We start from the raw sequence: 20,587 nt of genomic DNA on the forward strand, positions 1-20,587 counted from the left end.
CAGCAATACAAGAATAGTTCTTATTTTTGCATGGTTCACTGTGTGGTATAAATGATAGGGTGGATTTAGTCTTCAAGTTGGTGTGATTACAACGATACCAGATTCATATAGTTTTTTTATGTTTTTCTGCTATCACACAGTAAAAATACTTTTCTATATTTTATTTTTTACACGGTTCATCATATGGTAAAAGTGACAAGGCCAATTTCTTCTTCGGGTTAGTACAGTTATAGTAATACCAGATTTTTATCTTTGCGTTTTGCTACTTTTGCGCACTAAGAACAATTTTTACAAAAATTAGTTTGTTTTTGCATCATCATAGTCTGAGACATGTAACTTTTTTGAGGGGGTGAAATAGCCATGTTAGTGCTTATTTTTTACAGGATGATTTGACATTTTTATTGATAACATTTTTTTTAGATATAGGTACTGTCACACTTAGCGATGTACCAGCGATCCTGACCAGCGATATGACGCGGTAAGGATGGCTGGTACATCGCTAAGTGGTCGCTAGTGAGCTGCCACACAGGCAGATCTCACCAGCGACATCGCAGGGGTCAGGGGTCGTTACTTACCTGTCAGACGAGGCGATCCTGACGTCCTCCCACCCGCGTCCACGCATCGCTCGACGTCACAGCAGGAAGCAGACGACGAGAAGCGGTCCAGGATGTTCTTGCGCGATCAGCGATAACCAGCAGGGGAGCGGTTGGAGGTATCAGACATAGCGATATCGCTATGTCACAAAAAAGTGACGTTATAGCGATATTGCTAGCGATATCGCTTGGTGTGACAGGCCCTTATGTGTTAAAGAACCCCCCAGCACCCCGAATAGGAGATGCATGTATGATAGGTGCAATGTGAGATGCATACCCCTAATGCAGCAACCGACCGGCTGCGACCCCTGGGCAGAGGTAAACGAGATATCCCACTTCTGACCTCCCCCCACCTTTGTAAATCCCACGGTAAATGATCGGGGGTCGCCGGCCACCTGCGGCTATTGTAATGTATGTCTGGCATCTTAACTGGAGCCTGTTATCTACTGGCCCGGCACATATTGATTGTCCTGTCCTCTGTATGTATATATATTCTGAGACCGGTGAGTAAAATGTTGTCACACTGGAAATACGTGGAGAAGCAGTGATCATTAATATGTTCCCATGTTACAAAGCCTTTCGAGCCAGCGTCCTTCATCCAGAAATGAGGAAAAAGAGTGGACCTCCTGAAACATGGTGTGGTAATGTAAGAGGTATTACAGCACAGAAGTCCCTGTTACACTGGTGGCAGCAGTGGGAAAAGATACCCCATCTATAGGAGTAAAGGACTGAATGGAAAACAACTACCAGAAGTTAAAGGGGAATACATTAAAAGACCTGGTGGAAGCTCAAGGGTTAATCGCCAGCAACAAAACAAAAGCGGATTTGATAGCAGTCATCATGGAACACGGCAGTGCAGCGCCTCACAATGTGAATGTGGAAGAGACTGAATTCCAGAGGGAGGTAAAGAGTAAACAGGCGTTCTTTGGCCCAAACCCTGCAGTAGAGATCGTACGAGAGGTGATGGCTGATGTGCGTACTGATCTGAAGGAAAAGATGGCAGAGCGGAGCAGGATAGAGCTAACCAAGATGGAGATGGCAGAGCGGACCAAAATAGAGCTAGCCAAGATGGAGATGGCAGAGTGGAGAGAGGAGAGTCAGCAAGCAGGGGGAGCTCTGGCCTCCGCCCAGGTACCATCAGCAGTAAGCCACAAAAAAATCCAGTATAATGCCTTCCTACAGTTGGGGGAGGCAGAGGAAGACATTGATAGCTTTCTGCAGGACTTTGAGCGGCAGTGTGCCCTTCATCAAGTGAAGCCGGAGGATTGGGTTCAGGTTCTGGCCAGCAAGCTGACAGGCCGGGCAGCGAACGCCTATCGCACGGTACCTGATGAGAGCTGCATGGACTATGAGCGGGTGAAAGAAGTGATCTTGGCCCGGTATGCGCTGACACCAGAGGCATACTGCCAAAAGTTCTGCGGACTTATAAAGCAGGTAACAGATACCCACGCTGAATGGGCCTGTAAACTACGGCGGTCACTGCTACAGTGGGTACAAGGGAGCCAAGCAACCACTAAGGAGGACGTCCTCCAGCTCTTCTTGTTAGAGCGATTCTTACTGGACTAAACCCCGAGACACAAGAATGGCTTCGGGACAGACGGCCAATGACTCTTGAGGAGGTCGCTCGTCTGGCCGATGAACATCATGATGCCAGAAGGTCTCAGTTGCCAGGATCAAAGACTGTCACTACGGGCCCTCCCATGGGTCTGGAGGCCCCTAAACCACAGAAGATTGTCGGGGGACCAGCTAAAACCCTGGCCTACCAGAGTCCCCCTGGGGTGCGATGCTATACCTGCCATCAGCTGGGGCACCTGCAAAGAAAATGTCCCAACCGGACTCAGCGTACCCAGTGGCCAAAGGCGGGAACAGCTACCGTCTACCGGGCCGATGTACACTACTACCAAGGCAAAGCTGACCTGGAATTGGGGGCTAGAACTAATCCGGGGATGCAAGAGATGGAGGAAGTGCTGTATGAAGTAGACCCCGTGCAGGCAGCCCAGGCAGATAATCGACAACAGCATCGACAGGCGGTGTGGGTTAATGGGAAACGTATGTAGGGACTAAGAGATTCCGGAGAAACTTTGACAGTTGCGAAGCCTCATCTCGTCCGGGACCAAGAGAAGACGGACCGGACAGTGGCCGTCTGTGTAGCCGGGGAAGCCATACATCGACTGCCCACTGCCAGGATTCACCTGAACTGGGAGTCGGGGATGGCCTTGTTGATGTCGGCCTGATGGAGGATTTGCCTGCAGACGTCTTGCTGGGAAATGACTTGGGGCCCATGTTGTCTGCATTCTCGGTCGCCCCTCTGGCTGAGACCTATCCTGTGACCACCCGGAGACAAGCTCGAGCTGCGGAGGCGAAATCACACTCAGAGATGGCCCACATAAGACACCCCAGCCCTACACGTATTCCCACATCCAGATACATTTCTTGGGCCACCCCAGCTGAGTACATGAGGATCCCTCATTACAGGGGTATCGTGGGAAGGCACAGGAGGGGAGAGGAGTACTGGAAGGGGAAGTTTGTATGGCATCAGGGACTCCTCTACCGGGTTACAGAGCAGCGCTACAGAGGGACAAGCCCTACTATAAAACGACAGCTGGTAGTGCCCAAGAAGTATAGGCAGAAGCTACTGCGAATCTCTCATGACATACCCTTGGCCGGGCACCTCGGCGTCAGTCGCACCAGGCATTGTCTGACACAAAACTTCTTTTGGCTGGGGGTAACCTATGATGTTCGTCAGTACTGCCAGACCTGTGACAGTTGCTAGCACATTGGCAAGAGGGGAGATCGCTGCAAGGCCAAATTACACCCCCTCCCCATTGTGGAGGAGCCATTTAGCTGAGTAGCGGTTGATCTGATAGGGCCATTAGCCAAACCCAGTCCGTCAGGGAAAAAGTATATATTGACAGTGGTAGATTATGCCAAACGGTATCCAGTGGCGGTTGCATTACCTAACATACTGGCAGAGATGGTGGCGGCTCCCTGCTCCAGGTTTTCTCACAGGTTGGATTTCCCTGGGAGGTTATCTCGGACCAGGGTACCCAGTTTACAGCAGAGGTGACCAACCAACTGTGGAAGCTGTGCGGCGTAAAGTCCATTAGAAGCGCCCCGTACCATCCACAAACCAATGGGTTGTGTGAATGTTTTAATGGAACATTAAAACAACTTATTGGGACTTTTACCAGGACCTACAGGGACTGGGAGAAATTCTTGCCACACCTCCTGTTTGCCTATCGGGAGGTGCCCCAAGAATCCACGGGGTTCTCCCCGTTCGAACTGTTATATGGGAGGCGGGTAAGGGGACCCCTAGACTTAGTGCGAGAACACTGGGAAGGGGAGGGAACCATAGAAGGGCTACCTATTGTGCTCTATGTGCTAGAATTACGGGACCGCCTACAGGAGTGACTCAGGCTGTACGTGGGAACGTGCAGGCGGCCCAACGGCGCCAGCGCATGTGGTACGATCGGAGGGCCAGAGAATGCACCTTTGAGATAGGACAGAAAGTCCTGGTGTTAGAACCAACTAGGCAGAACAAGTTCAAAGCTGCATGGCAGGGGCCCTACCAGGTAGTGGGGAAAATAGCCAACACCACCTACAATGTCGCCGATTGTGATGACCCCAGGTTTATCCGCGTGTTCCATGTGAATATGCTGAAGCCCTACCGGGAGCGCCCTGAAGAGGTAGTGGCCATCTGTGCACCCGAAGCAGAGGATTTAGCAGGACTCACTCCCCTTGCCTGTCTTAGGATAGAGGACTCAGTCTAAAACATGGGACCAGGTACACTTGGGAGAAAACCTAGGGCCCTAGGAGAGACAGCAGGCGGAGGCGTTGTTGAGGCAGCGACAGAGGATGTTTTCAGAGAGGCCGGGGTACACCCGCCTGGCACAACACAAGGTTGAGACCCAGGATCAGACCCCCTTGAGACAACCCCCCTTCCGTGTCCGAGTCTGTACAAGAAGGGATGCGACAAGAGACACAAGAGATGTTGCGTTTAGGGGTCATTGAAGAGTCAGATTGTCCCTGTAGTGTTAGTACCCAAGAAGGATGGGACTACCCGATTTTGTGTAGACTATCGCAAGCTAAATGAGAAAACGGTGACGGATGCGTATCCCATGCCGCGTGTGGATGAGTTGTTAGACCGGCTGGCGGGGGCAAAGTATTTGACCACCATCGATCTATGCAAAGGCTATTAGCAGATCCCCCTAAGTCCTGATGCTATTTCCAAGTCTTCTTTTGTCACCCCGTTCGGCTTATTCCAGTTTCGAGTTATGCCATTCGGGATAAAGCATGCCCCTGCGACCTTCCAGAGGCTGGCTGACCAGCTTCTGGATGGTCTCAAGGACTATGCTTGTGCCTACCTGGATGACATCGCCATCTACAGCACGACATGGGATGAGCATCTAAATCACCTAGAGACAGTATTGGACAGGATCCACAAGGCCGGAATCATCTTGAACCCCAACAAGTGTCACGTGGGCAAAGCAGAGGTTCAGTATTTAGGACATTGGGTGGGAAGTGGGAAACAGCGACCAGAACCAGCCAAGATTGAAACCATAGCAAAATGGCCCACCCCACGCACTAAAACCCAGGTCATGGCGTTTCTAGGGACAGCAGGGCATTAAAGGAAATTTATCCCTAATTACAGCAGCACAGCCAAGCCCCTCACTGATCTGACCCATAAGAACCTCCCCCGCCAGGTAACCTGGACCCCCCGAGTGTGAGGAAGCCTTCCGCCAGCTAAAGGACGCCCTCACAAATACCCCGGTATTGACCGCCCCCGATCCAACTAAACGTTTCCTTGTTCACACAGACGCTTCTAGGTTTGGACTGGTGGCAGTGCTGAGCCAAGTCGGGCCGGATGGTCAAGACCACCCGGTAGCTTACCTGAGATGGAAACTACTGCCCCGCGAAGTAAGCTATGAGGCCATCGAGAAGGAGTGCCTGGCAGTAGTATGTGCACTCAAGAAGTTACAACCATATTTGTATGGACAACAGTTTTCCCTCCTAACGGACCATAATCCCCTAGTGTGGCTTAATCCGGTCTCTGGAGACAACGCCAGATTACTGCGGTGGAGTTTAGCCCTACAACCTCTAGACGTCACCATCCACTACAGACCCGGCAAACAAAATGGTAACGCCGATGGACTAAGTCGACAAACGGAACTTGTACCAACCCCATAGACTTCGGTCATCCCGAAGCCGATCCGTTAAGGATCAGACTGTGTATGTCGATCAAGTCGCTGAAAAGGGGGAGCCGTGTTGCAGAACTCCCCAGCACCCCGAATAGGAGATGCATGTATGATAGGTGCAATGTGAGATGCATACCCCTAATGCAGCAACCAACCGGCTGCGACCTCTGGGCAGAGGTAAACGAGATATCCCACTTCTGACCTCCCCCCACCTTTGTAAATCCCACGGTAAATGATCGGGGGTCGCCAGCCACCTGCGGCTATTGTAATGCACGTCTGGCATCTTAATTGGAGCCTGTTATCTACTGGCCCGGCACATATTGATTGTCCTGTCCTCTGTACGTATATATATTGAGACTGGTGAGTAAAATGTTGTCACACTGGAAATATGTGGAGAAGCAGTGATCTTTTATATGTCCCCATGTTACAAAGCCTTTCGAGCCAGCGTCCTTCATCCAGAAGTGAGGAAAAGCAGAGTGGACCTCATGAAACATGGGGTGGTAATGTAAGAGGTATTACAGCACAGAAGTCCCCGTAACAATATGATTTTTTGATAGTCATTTATTACATTTTTTTGAGTGTCAGTATGATGAAGAAGCAATATTTTTGGCGTGTTTTTTATTTATTTTATTTACCGTATGGAATATACACTCACTGGCCACTTTATTAGGTACACCATGCTAGTAACGGGTTGGACCCCCTTTTGCCTTCAGAACTGCCTCAATTCTTCGTGGCAGAGATTCAACAAGGTGCTGGAAGCATTCCTCAGAGATTTTGGACCATATTGACATGATGGCATCACACAGTTGGCGCAGATTTGTCGGCTGCACATCCCTGATGCGAATCTCCCGTTCCACCACATCCCAAAGATGCTCTATTGGATTGAGATCTGGTGACTGAGGAGGCCATTTGAGTACAGTGAACTCATTGTCATGTTCAAGAAACCAATCTGAGATGATTCGAGCTTTATGACATGGCGCATTATCCTGCTGAAAGTAGCCATCAGATGTTGGGTACATTGTGGTCATAAAGGGATGGACATGGTCAGCAACAATACTCAGGTAGGCTGTGGCGTTGCAACGATGCTCAATTGGTACCAAGGGGCCCAAAGAGTGCCAAGAAAAAATTCCCCACACCATGACACCACCACCACCAGCCTGAACCGTTGATACAAGGCAGGATGGATCCATGCTTTCATGTTGTTTACGCCAAATTCTGACCCTACCATCCGAATGTCGCAGCAGAAATCGAGACTCATCAGACCAGGCAACGTTTTTCCAATCTTCTACTGTCCAATTTCGATGAGCTTGTGCAAATTGTAGCCTCAGTTTCCTGTTCTTAGCTGAAAGGAGTGGTACCCAGTGTGGTCTTCTGCTGCTGTAGCCCATCTGCCTCAAAGTTCGACGCACTGTGCGTTCAGAGATGCTCTTCTGCCTACCTTGGTTGTAACGGGTGGCAATTTGAGTCACTGTTGCCTTTCTATCAGCTCGAACCAGTCTGCCCATTCTCCTCTGACCTCTGGCATCAACAAGGCATTTCCGGCCACAGAACTGCCGCTCACTGGATTTTTTTTCTTTTTCGGACCATTCTCTGTAAACCCTAGAGATGGTTGTGCGTGAAAATCCCAGTAGATCAGCAGTTTCTGAAATACTCAGACCAGCCCTTCTGGCACCAACAATCATGCCACGTTCAAAGGCACTCAAATCACCTTTCTTCCCCATACTGATGCTCGGTTTGAACTGCAGGAGATTGTCTTGACCATGTCTACATGCCTAAATGCACTGAGTTGCCGCCATGTGATTGGCTGATTAGAAATTAAGTCTTAACACACAGTTGGACAGGTGTACCTAATAAAGTGGCCAGTGAGTGTATACCATGACAGATTATAGCTCGGGTCATTCTGGACTCGGCGATACCAGTTATAATTCCCCTTTTTTTTTTGTTTTTACATAAAGACTGCCTTTGAAAAGGGCTCTTAATATTCAAAAAAGGCTCTAAAAGTGAACCTGGAAATTACATACCAGTAAGGCCGGTTTCACATTAGCGCATTTTATGCGCACGCACGGCCGGGGGTAGCTCCGCCCCCGAGCCGGCTCTCTGCCCGGCGTGCCCGCCCCTTCCTTGTAGCGCCGCCTCCTAGCGGACAGCGGCGCCTGCGATCGGCGCACCCTATCTTTAGCATAGGGTGCGCCGATCGTGCGCAGGCCGTGCGCTAGTTGCGCTTTGACCTGCGCTGCGCACTTTTGACGGTGCGCCGTGCGCGCCAAAATCCGAAAAGTTTGATTTTGGCGCGCACGGCGCACCGTCAAAAGTGCGCAGCGCAGGTCAAAGCGCAACTAGCGCACGGCCTGCGCACGATCGGCGCACCCTATGCTAAAGATAGGGTGCGCCGATCGCAGGCGCCGCTGTCCGCTAGGAGGCGGCGCTACAAGGAAGGGGCGGGCACGCCGGGCAGAGAGCCGGCTCGGGGGCGGAGCTACCCCCGGCCGTGCGTGCGCATAAAATGCGCTAATGTGAAACCGGCCTAAGTCTAACCTCTATTGTTGGTAAAATATTTGAAGGGTTTCTGAGGGATTATCTCAATGAGAATAACTGTTTAACTCCACATCAGCATCGGTTTATGAGGAGTCGCTCCTGTCAAACCAATCTAATCAGTTTTTATGACGAGGTAAGCTATAGACTGGACTAAGGTGAGTCATTGGACGTGGTATATCTTGATTTTTCCAAAGCGTTTCATACCGTGCCACACAAGAGGTTGGTACCCAAAATGAGAATGCTGGGTCTGGGGGAAAATATGTGTAAATGGGTAACTGGCTTAGTGACAGAAAGCAGAGGGTGGTTATAAATGGTATATTCGCTAACTGGGTCGCTGTGACCAGTGGGGAACCATAGGTGTTGGGACCTATTCTCTTCAACATATTTATTAATGATCTGGTAGGTTTACTGTATACAGTAAAATATCAATATTTGCAGATGATACAAAACTATGTAAAGCAGTAAATACAAGAGAAGATAGTATTCTGCTACAGATGGATCTGGATAAGTTGGAAACATGGGCCGAAAGATGACAGATGCGGTTTAACAATGATAAATGTAAGGTTATGCACATGGGAAGAAGGAATCAATATCACCATTACACTGAACGGGAAACCACTGGGTAAATCTGACATGGAGAAAGACTTGGGGATCCTAGTTAATGATAAACTTACCTGGAGAAGCCAGTGCCAGGCAGCGGCTGCCACAGCAAACAGGATCATTAGGTGCATAAAAAAAGGTCTGGATACACATGATGAGAGCATTATACTGCCTCTGTACAAATCCCTGGTTAGACCGCACATAGACTACTGTGTACAGTTTTGGGCACCAGTGCTCAGGAAGGATATAATGAAACTAGAGCGAGTACAAAGGAGGGCAACAAAATTAATAAAAGGGATGGGAGAACTAAAATACCCAGAGAGATTAGCAAAATTAGGATTATTTAGTCTAGAAAAAAAGACGACTGAGGGGTGATCTAATAACCATGTATGCATAAGTATATAAGGGGACAATACAAATATCTCTCTGAGGAACTATTTATACCAAGGAAGGTGATGGTCACAAGGGGGCATTCTCTATGTCTGGATGAGAGGTTTCTCCACCAACATGGAAGAGGATTCTTTAGGTTATGTGCACACGTGCAGAATTGAGGCGGAAATTTCCATGACAATTTCGGAATTCCCGCGAAAAACAGGCGTTTTGCAAGCGTAATTAGCTTGCAGAATGCTAGCGTTTTCCAAGCGATCTGTAGCATCGCTTGGAAAACTGATTGACAGGTTGGTCACACTCGTCAAACATAGTGTTTGACAATTGTGACCAACTTTTTACTATTGAGGCTCCCTATGCGGCATCAGTAGTAAAAGATATAATGTTAAAAATAATAAAAATTAAAAATCGTGATATTCTCACCTTCCGGCGTCCCCCGCAGACTTCCCAAGCCTCACGATGCTCCCGGCAAGTCCCGTTCCCAGTGATACCTTGCGACAATGACCTGTGATGATGTAGCATCGCTGAGAGGCGGGAAGGCTGCAGGGGACGCCGGAAGGTGAGAATATCACAATTTTTTATTTTAATTCTTTTTTTAACAGGGATATGGTACCCAGGGCCTGGAGGACAGTCTCCTCTCCTCCAGACCCTGGTTACCATCTGCACATGATCCGCTTACTTTGCACATGGTGGGCATAGCCAAATGCGGAAAGTAAGCGGATCAATGCATTCCTAGAATGAGCATGCTGCGTATGTTTCCGCGCTGGGCTGTGGAGTCGGTAAGCCACACCTGCGACTCTGACTCCTCAATTTCCCTTACACCGACTCCACGACTCCGACATATATTGCTTATATTTAAGTGAAAAATTTATTGTAGTACAATGTGAATATCAGATTACCGTATTTTCCCGCTTTGTAAGACGCACTTTTTCCCCCCAAATTTTGGGAAAACGGGGGTGCGTCTTACAAAGCGGACATGCCTTACCTAGGCTGTGATCGAGGGCGTCCGGCAGTTGCTGGCCGGTGCTGCGGGTGTCTCCGGTGCTGCGTTGTGTGCCCGTCGATCCCCGGGGCTCTGCCGATATTGTGCGACAGACCAGAGCCCCAGCATTTCCTCGGTTCCCTGTGTGCCGGTAACAAAATGGCCGCCGGCGCGTGCGCAGATGGGATCTCGGGACCCAGTTCTCAAGAGATGAGATTGGGTCCCGAGATCCCATCTGCGCACGCGCCGGCAGCCATTTTTTTATCGGCACCACAGCGCACGCACACAGGGAACCGAGGAAATGCCGGGGCTCTGGCCTGTCGCACAATGTCGGCAGGGCCCCCGGGCATCGACCGGCACACAACGCCGCACCGCTGGGCACCGGAGACACCCGCAGCACCAGCTAGCAACCACCGGACAAGCGGAGAAACCCGGCAGCAGTACAAGACCGTGCTGCAGCAGCAACAATGGCACACATCGGAGCCCCCCTCATCCCTGAATGCGGCCTGCAGCATCACTCCACGCCTGCCTCCTCCAGCAGCGAGCCTGGGACCCAGCTACACCGCAGCCACCAACCCTGGTAAGCAATAAGATGCAAGGATTATAAGAGAGACCACCATTTTATTAAAAAATATTTTTTTCTTATTTTTCTTCTCAAAATTTGTGGTGCGTCTTATAATCCGGAGCGTCTTATAAAGCGAAAAATACGGTAATCATTTTTATGATACAATAATCAAGATATTTAGATAGAACATACATATTTATCGGAATACAACTTTAGAACACAAAAAACTGTAATAAATTGTAAATGTAATACATTATGCAATATCGATTACACATATATATATATATACACTCACTGGCCACTTTATTAGGTACACCATGCTAGTAACGGGTTGGACCCCCTTTTGCCTTCAGAACTGCCTCAATTCTTCGTGGCAGAGATTCAACAAGGTGCTGGAAGCATTCCTCAGAGATTTTGGACCATATTGACATGATGGCATCACACAGTTGGCGCAGATTTGTCGGCTGCACATCCCTGATGCGAATCTCCCGTTCCACCACATCCCAAAGATGCTCTATTGGATTGAGATCTGGTGACTGAGGAGGCCATTTGAGTACAGTGAACTCATTGTCATGTTCAAGAAACCAATCTGAGATGATTCGAGCTTTATGACATGGCGCATTATCCTGCTGAAAGTAGCCATCAGATGTTGGGTACATTGTGGTCATAAAGGGATGGACATGGTCAGCAACAATACTCAGGTAGGCTGTGGCGTTGCAACGATGCTCAATTGGTACCAAGGGGCCCAAAGAGTGCCAAGAAAAAATTCCCCACACCATGACACCACCACCACCAGCCTGAACCGTTGATACAAGGCAGGATGGATCCATGCTTTCATGTTGTTTACGCCAAATTCTGACCCTACCATCCGAATGTCGCAGCAGAAATCGAGACTCATCAGACCAGGCAACGTTTTTCCAATCTTCTACTGTCCAATTTCGATGAGCTTGTGCAAATTGTAGCCTCAGTTTCCTGTTCTTAGCTGAGAGGAGTGGTACCCGGTGTGGTCTTCTGCTGCTGTAGCCCATCTGCCTCAAAGTTCGACGCACTGTGCGTTCAGAGATGCTCTTCTGCCTACCTTGGTTGTAACGGGTGGCAATTTGAGTCACTGTTGCCTTTCTATCAGCTCGAACCAGTCTGCCCATTCTCCTCTGACCTCTGGCATCAACAAGGCATTTCCGGCCACAGAACTGCCGCTCACTGGATTTTTTTTCTTTTTCGGACCATTCTCTGTAAACCCTAGAGATGGTTGTGCGTGAAAATCCCAGTAGATCAGCAGTTTCTGAAATACTCAGACCAGCCCTTCTGGCACCAACAATCATGCCACGTTCAAAGGCACTCAAATCACCTTTCTTCCCCATACTGATGCTCGGTTTGAACTGCAGGAGATTGTCTTGACCATGTCTACATGCCTAAATGCACTGAGTTGCCGCCATGTGATTGGCTGATTAGAAATTAAGTCTTAACACACAGTTGGACAGGTGTACCTAATAAAGTGGCCAGTGAGTGTATATACAGTATATATATTATATATATTGTGGCAGGGCTAAGGGTCGTGTAATCGATGGGAGATATGTGTCTCATAAATGGCTTGTCTCTATAATGTAAGGCAGAAGTAAAGCATAACAGATATTGTTATTGTTTTTGTTTGAAGGACCTGTGGTGAGGTCACAGTCAGGTGACCAGTCAGCTGCTGGGAACGTGGGTGTGGCTACAGCCTTATAATGTGGCCTGCTCCTGAACCAAGGAGTTGTGTGTGGGGAGGACTAAGCCTCCCATGTGTGCTGAGACTCCTGCTCTGAGTCTACAACTACGGACATTGTGTTATTTTGCCTGAGCTAAAAGGCTATTTGTTTGCTGTTACGTTGCCTTGTGCGTTTATGCCGTGAATAAACTGCAAGCACTGTGGAAGAACCGGTCTCCTGATTGTCTCCCGCTGCACCTGAGCGAGTCACATCCCCACAATTGGTGGTACACGTGCGGGCAGCGGTCCCAGCAGAGACTTGAGACAGTTGCTGCATGTCCTGGGTGAAGTTTGCAGCGGGGCAACAAGCATTGCCTGGAATCATGGAGGACCTCATGAAACACCTGGTCCAGTCCCAGGCACTGCAGCAGGAAACCAACAAGCTGTTGTTACAGCAGATCCAGCAAAGCCAGCAGGAGCAGCGGCAGCAGTTCCAGCAAAGCCAGCAGGAACAACGGCAGCAGATGCAGCTTCTGGCAACCGCCATCCAGGAGGGCAGGACGAGCGCCCCAACCCCAGGTCGGGCTGATGCCACCGACGTCGAGAAGGCGGTAAGACGCGCATTACAAAAAATGACCCCTGAGGATGATGTGGAGGCCTTCCTGACGGTGTTTGAGAGGGTGGCTGAGAGGGAAAAACTTCAGCCAGAGCGGTGGGCGGAGGTACTGGCCCCTTACCTAACGGGGGAGCGGGGGAGCCCCAGAAGGCGTACTTTGACCTGACGGTACAAGATGCCAGAGAGTATCCCAAATTAAAAGCGGAAATTCTCGCCCGCTTGGGGGTAACAATGACTACCAGGGCACAGAGAGTGCATCGTTGGGCCTATCACCGGGACAAACCCCCGCGCTCCCAAATGTTTGACCTGTTGCACCTGGTCCAGAAATGGCTGCAGCCAGAGTCGGCTTCCCCTGCACAAATGGTAGAGCGAGTTGTGATGGATCGGTTTGTGCATTCTCTGCCGAGACCTCTACAGACTTGGGTTGCCCAGGGTGATCCCCAAAATGCTGATGAACTGGTTGGGCTGGTCGAGAGATACCAGGGGATGGAAGGTTCCTTGGGGAAGCAGCCCATTCCATATTGGGGGTCCCAGCAGGGGGCGGAGTCACAAAAAGGGGTGGTGCGTCCAAGGTCAAAAGGGGCGGGGGAGGCGGTGCCCAAGGTCCCCTCGGGTGTTATTTGCTGGAAGTGTCATGGGCCAGGACATATAGCGGCCCGTTGTCCCCAGACCACCGAGCAGATGGACTGCAGCATGGGACGCCGTAGTTCATACTACGCATATCCAGCTTGCAGTGTGAACTCGCTACCTAACAAGGGGCCACAAGCGTGTCCCGTGAAGGTGAACGGTCGAGCAGTAATGGCGCTTCTGGACTCCGGGAGCTTGGTGACCCTTGTGAGGGCCAGTTTTCCTCTAAACATACTCCCGGGTAAAAAGATTGGTGTTCGGTGCATACATGGCGATGCAAAGGACTACCCTATGGCTAGGGTGAAGATTGAAACGGCGCATGGCACCGAGTCGCATGAAGTTGGCGTTGTTCGAGACTTGTTGCATCCCATAATTATTGGCCGGGATTTCTGTCTGTTTTGGGATCTGTGGGGGATGGGTTCTGAGTGTGCTAGCAAGAGCAGGGAACCAATCCACCCCACTGAGGTATCGCCACCACCAGAGGCAGACGAGTTCCCTTTATGTGTCCTTGTTGGGGATGAAGAGGAAGGGTCCCCTGTACCTGACATCCCGGAGTTAGGGGTGGCCGGGGAGAATTTTGGGACTGCCCAACATAGGGACCCCACACTAAGGGAAGCCTTTAACAATGTCACCGTCATTAATGGGGTTGCACAAGAGCCGGGAGCAGACACAAGGTTTCCCCATTTTATGTTGAGTGGGGAATTGTTGTACCGGGTCACGAAAATAAGGGAGGAGGTGGCAGAGCAGTTAATAGTACCAGGCCCCTATAGACGAAAAGTGTTGGACATGGCCCATTCACACATCTTGGGGGGACACCTGGGGGTGGAAAAAACCCAGGAACGGATTGTACAGAGGTTCTATTGGCCTGGGTGTCACCGGGAAATAGTAAACTATTGCAGGTCCTGCCCGACATGTCAGTTAACTGCCCCCACATCTCATTTTCGGAACCCTCTTGTGCCACTGCCCATTATTGAGGTGCCATTTGAGAGAATTGCCATGGACTTGGTCGGTCCCTTAGTTAAATCAGCTCGGGGCCATCAGTATATATTAGTCATCCTGGACTATGCCACACGCTATCCTGAGGCCATTCCCCTGAGAAACTCCTCTGCGAAGAGTATAGCCCGTGAGCTGGTCCATGTGTTTTCCCGGACGGGTTTGCCGAAGGAGATCCTGACCGACCAGGGGACACCTTTTATGAGCAAGGTGATGAGAGAATTGTGCAGAGTCTTGCAAATTTCCCAGCTGAGGACTTCAGTGTACCATCCACAGTCAGATGGCCTTGTTGAGAGGTTTAACAAGACCCTGAAGAGCATGCTGAGAAAAGTCATAGAGGAAGATGGTAGAGACTGGGATTGTCTCTTACCGTATTTACTGTTTTCTATCCGTGAAGTTCCCCAGGCCTCCACGGGGTTCTCCCCCTTCGAGCTTCTGTACGGCCGGCATCCGCGAGGTCTCCTAGATATAGCCAAGGAAACCTGGGAAGCCGAAGTCACGCCCCACAGAAGCGTCATTGAGCATGTGGCACTGATGCAGCAGAGGGTTGCAAAGGTGATGCCCATTGTTAAAGAACATCTCCGCCAGGCACAAGAGGCTCAGGCCAGGGTCTACAACCGGTCAGCCAGAGTGAGGCAGTTCAATCCGGGAGACCGAGTTCTCGTGCTAATCCCGACGGTGGAAAGTAAGTTCTTGGCCAAGTGGCAAGGGCCATATGAGGTGGTGGAGAAACTGGGAGACGTAAACTACAAGATCCACCAACCCGGAAGACGGAAGCCATACCAGGTTTACCATGTTAACCTTATCAAGCCGTGGCAAGATAGAGAGCCAGCGGTAACTCCGTGCTTGCTGGGCAACCTAGAAGGGGAGGTTGGAGCCGTTACCATAGCGGAGACTCTATCGAAGGCCCAGAAGCAGCAGTGCCGGGAGTTACTCCAGAAAAACCGGGACCTGTTCTCAGAGTTGCCGGGGTGCACGAAGGTGGTAGAGCACGAAATTCTGACCGAGCCACATGTGCGGGTGAACGTGAAACCATATCGTATTCCTGAGGCCCGGCGAGAGGTAATCTCCAAGGAGGTGCAGCGTATGTTGAAGCTCGGGGTCATTGAGGAATCCAAGAGCGGCTGGTCGAGCCCGATTGTCCTGGTCCCAAAACCTGATGGTGAATGGAGGTTCTGCAACGATTACCGGAAGCTGAATGAGGTCTCCAAGTTCGACGCTTATCCCATGCCACGCGTTGATGAGCTCATCGAGAGACTTGGACCTGCCAGGTACATAACCACTTTGGATCTGACCAAGGGATATTGGCAGATCCCCATGGCACAGGAAGCCAAGGAGAAGACGGCATTCTCCACACCAGACGGGTGCTTCCAGTATGTCCGGATGCCGTTTGGCCTACAGGGAGCTCCAGCAACCTTCCAGAGGGCGATGGATAGAATCCTTGCACCTCATAAGCTATACGCTGCTGCATACCTGGATGATATCATCATCTTTACCCCGGACTGGGAGACTCACCTGGAAAAGGTCCAAGCAGTGTTTGACGCTCTAAGAGAGGCAGGGTTTACAATAAACCCGAAGAAGTGTGCCTTGGGGAGAGAAGAAGCCAAGTACCTCAGATATGTAGTGGGGCGTGGCGAGATCAAACCCCAAATCAATAAAGTGGAGGCAATTCAAACATGGCCGAGACCTCTGTCAAAGAAGCAAGTTAAAGCCTTCCTGGGGATTGTGGGATATTACAGGAGGTTTATCCCAAACTTCGCCACAATGGCTGCACCTCTAACTGATCTGCTTAAAGGGACAAAGTCAGTGATGGTCAGCTGGTCCGAAGAAGCAGAGTCAGCCTTCCAAGAAATGAAGGGAGCGCTTTGTAAGCAACCCGTTTTGGTGGCCCCAGACTTTAAACGTGAATTTGTCCTCCAGACAGATGCCTCAGATGTCGGGGTAGGAGCTGTCCTTTCCCAAGAGATACGTGGGGAGGAGCATCCTGTTCTCTACTTGAGTAGGAAGTTGACTTCTTGTGAGAGAAATTACTCAGTTGTAGAGAAGGAGTGTTTGGCCATAAAATGGGCAGTGGACACATTACGGTACTACCTGGTGGGACGGAAGTTTAGGTTAATATCCGACCATGCCCCACTCAGGTGGATGAGGGAAACCAAGGGCAAGAATGCTAGGGTCACCCGCTGGTTCTTAGCCCTACAAGACTTCAGCTTCCATGTAGAGCATAGGGCCGGGAAGCTACATGGGAATGCCGATGCCCTCTCCAGAATCCCTTGCCTGGTAGGTGAAAGTGCCAAGCCCCACGGCTTTAGGCAGAGGGGGGAGGTATGTGGCAGGGCTAAGGGTCGTGTAATCGATGGGAGATATGTGTCTCATAAATGGCTTGTCTCTATAATGTAAGGCAGAAGTAAAGCATAACAGATATTGTTATTGTTTTTGTTTGAAGGACCTGTGGTGAGGTCACAGTCAGGTGACCAGTCAGCTGCTGGGAACGTGGGTGTGGCTACAGCCTTATAATGTGGCCTGCTCCTGAACCAAGGAGTTGTGTGTGGGGAGGACTAAGCCTCCCATGTGTGCTGAGACTCCTGCTCTGAGTCTACAACTATGGACATTGTGTTATTTTGCCTGAGCTAAAAGGCTATTTGTTTGCTGTTACGTTGCCTTGTGCGTTTATGCCGTGAATAAACTGCAAGCACTGTGGAAGAACCGGTCTCCTGATTGTCTCCCGCTGCACCTGAGCGAGTCACATCCCCACAATATATATATATATATATATATATATAACACTATGTAATAAACTATGTAAGTGGCAAAAAACAGTTTTCAACAAAAACAAATAACTAGCTAAATAACATTTGTGCAGTCTATGAATTTGTTCTAAGAAATAGAACTGCCTTCATCAGATCCTCCTTCATAGATGACCTCAAATCTGACAATCATTTTAAGGCCAGAGAACAACCTCTCTACACTAACTTGGGTTGGAGGCAAAGCTGTAACCACATGGGCAACATCTTTAACAATTTCCGGGTATAAAGGAATTGCCTCATGCACAGTCGGTTTTGATGAACGGTTGAATTTTTCTATTTCTTTGAGAGCAAGTGAAACATTTTGCTGAAATATGGTCAATCTGCTTGCTATAGGAGACGGAGTGAAATCTTTTTCCTTGCAGCAACGCTTTGCCTGCTCCATGTCATCCAAATACTTGTCAAAGTCAAACTCCTCATCTGATGAGGCAAGTCCTCTTGCGCCTGGCAGTCCTCCTGTAGGCCACTCATCGCTACCTCAGTCAGAGCTTCTTTTCCTTTAGTAAGCTGTTGATCATCAAGCAATATATGATGACTTGGGTTCACATAAACAGCTGCCAGAAAATTTTTATTTTCCAATAGCTGTGTCTCTCTCCGTTTCATTGAAGCAGAAATGCCATCTGCGATTAAACCTCCTCTTTGGGACAGGCAAAATAGCAAGTTCTTCCACTCCCTTATGAAAATGCCAGGAGTTAAATCCTCAGCTTGTAATTTTTTAGTCACGGTAAATGGGTGATTAAGCAATTCCTTCAATTCAGCCTCCTGTGTCCATTGACCTTCATTTAGGGTTACCTGAGGGTTCGCCATATCTATAAGAAATGGTTTTAGTTCAAGCAATCGCTCAATCATTAAATAAGTGCTGCCCCACCGAGTGGCTTGATCAACAATTGCCCTTTTCCAGCACGTCTCTTCAAGATGGAATCAATTTTAGGGGTTCTGGCGGCAATAACCAATTTCCTCACTTTTCCAATCAGATTTCCAGCATGTCCCTCTTGCAGACTATCTCTTATTGCCAGCTGCAGCGTGTGCACAACACAGCGCATGTGATGAATAGGAAAGTGTTTTGAAGCAGCTTCAACAAGATCATCTATTTCTACAGTATAATTTTGCTGTTCTTCTGTAGTAATATCTGTTTGTTCCTCAGTTACATGAACAGCACTGTAGCCTTACATCTCACACATACTGAATCCTAAATTTTCTTCTAGCTGTTGTTCATTACTTTCATTCATCAGTGTAATTGTACTTATCATGTTTGAAGCATTGTCCGTTACAATAGCAAGAACCTGTTCTTGTGTGAATGTAGCCTTAGATCAGGAATAGAACAGCCAATTATAGGACATTTCATAACTTTCCCAAATTCCTATGAAAAAATATTCAGCACTGAACTACTGTACCCAATTTATTATATATTGTAGGAGTCGGAGTCGGACCATTTTATACCGACTCCGACTCCACCAAAATGAGCACCGACTCCACAGCCCTCCACGATGCGATTCCACCATGGAAAAACACGCATTAGCACAGCGTGTGGAATGCCATTGAGTTCAATGGGTTGCGTTTTGTATGCGTTTTTTTCACGAAAAAGACGTTTATATTCAGCAACGTGTGCACATAGCATTACTGTTAGGGCAGTGAGAATCTGGAATTCCCTGCCTGAGGAGGTGGTGATGGCAAACTCAGTGGAGGGGTTCAGGAGATGCCTGGATGTCTTCCTAGAGCGTAACAATATTGTATCTTACAGTTATTGTTAGGTTCTTTAGAAGGACGTAGATCTGGGGATTTATTCTGACGGAATATAGGCTGAACTGCATGGACAAATAGCTTTTTTCAGCCTTGCTATGTTAAAATGGCAATAAAAGCATATGGTGATTTTAGTTTGTGTCTTTGTGATTCTTCTGCTTATTTTAACTTTTTATTTTACCCAGTTCCACAGTGAGAGACACAGACATGCTCCGGACTGGAGAGACATGGCGCATATCCGGCTATGCGGGCGTCTATTGACGCATAATGGACATATTTCTTGAAATCCATCCACTATGCTGTAACATCCGGACGCTGCACGAGTATGTAGCGGCCAACCTGCAGGGTTTACAGATCGTGGGCACGCACCCTAAGGGTACGTGTACACGCTGCGGAATCTGCTTTACTAAATCCGCAGATAAATCCACAGGTCAAAAGACCTGCGGTTTATCTGCGGATTATCCTGCGGTTTCACCATCTCCACAATGGAGGAGATAGGAATCCGCAGAAAGAATTGACGTCAATTCTTTCTGCGGTTTAGAAACCGCGGAAAATTCCGCATCGTCTGCACAGCGGTTTCCATTTCCCATAGGGAATAATGGTACTGTACACCGCAGCAGAAACGGCTGCAGATCCGCAGGGCCAAATCCGCAGCAGAATCCGCAGCGTGTGCACACACCCCAAGGGTTATTCTCCCCCAGTTGGTTCCACAATACGAACACTGACATCCCCGGAATGTCGCCGGACGATTTTTGTCCTCATGGGGTTCTTCAGCAGTGGACATCCCCTTTAAGAACCAACAGCAGGTCTGGCTCCCGTGCAGTGTGTACCGCCTGTGGATGACGTGTGGGGAGCCATACTCCGCAGAGTATCCGCCGTGTGTACACGCAGAACACCCCGCAGCATACAGGTCACGTGTCCATCATGGCGGCCGCCGCCCTGGGCTGGCGGCTGTGCTGTAGACGCCGGGCTCTCACCTGTTGTGTCCGCCAGCCCTTTCGGGTGTTCAGCAAACAAGGTACATGTCTCCCTAGCGTAGCCGCTAGCCGGATAACATGTCGGTACAGTACACAGGCCCGCTATGTGGTAGTAGAACCTGAGCGGCGGAAACTACGAGTCCCAGCATGCCACTCTACTGGGGGTCGCCTGGGTAACGGTACCATGGACGTTGGAATGCTGGGATTCGTAGTTCCACAGCTGGTAAACAGTGACGCTGCGGAATAGTAGCTCCTGCGTCAGACTAGAGCGTCAGTCGTGGAGTCAGATGCT

General features: G+C 49.5%; 1 long non-coding RNA gene across 1 annotated transcript in view; it reads right to left on the reverse strand.

Annotated features, from left to right (window-relative positions):
- LOC141084058 (uncharacterized) overlaps window positions 1-20,556 on the reverse strand; it is a 93,610-nt gene extending 73,054 nt beyond the window's left edge. The window contains exon 1 of the long non-coding RNA XR_012230918.1: window positions 20,296-20,556. This is a non-coding gene — a long non-coding RNA (uncharacterized lncRNA). The remainder of the gene's footprint in view (window positions 1-20,295) is intronic.
- Window positions 20,557-20,587: the final 31 nt, after the last annotated feature.

This window comes from Dendrobates tinctorius, unplaced genomic scaffold (genome assembly GCF_039654945.1).
Source record: "Dendrobates tinctorius isolate UK_male_01 unplaced genomic scaffold, ASM3965494v1 ptg000022l, whole genome shotgun sequence".
NCBI classification, from domain to species: Eukaryota; Metazoa; Chordata; class Amphibia; order Anura; family Dendrobatidae; genus Dendrobates; species Dendrobates tinctorius.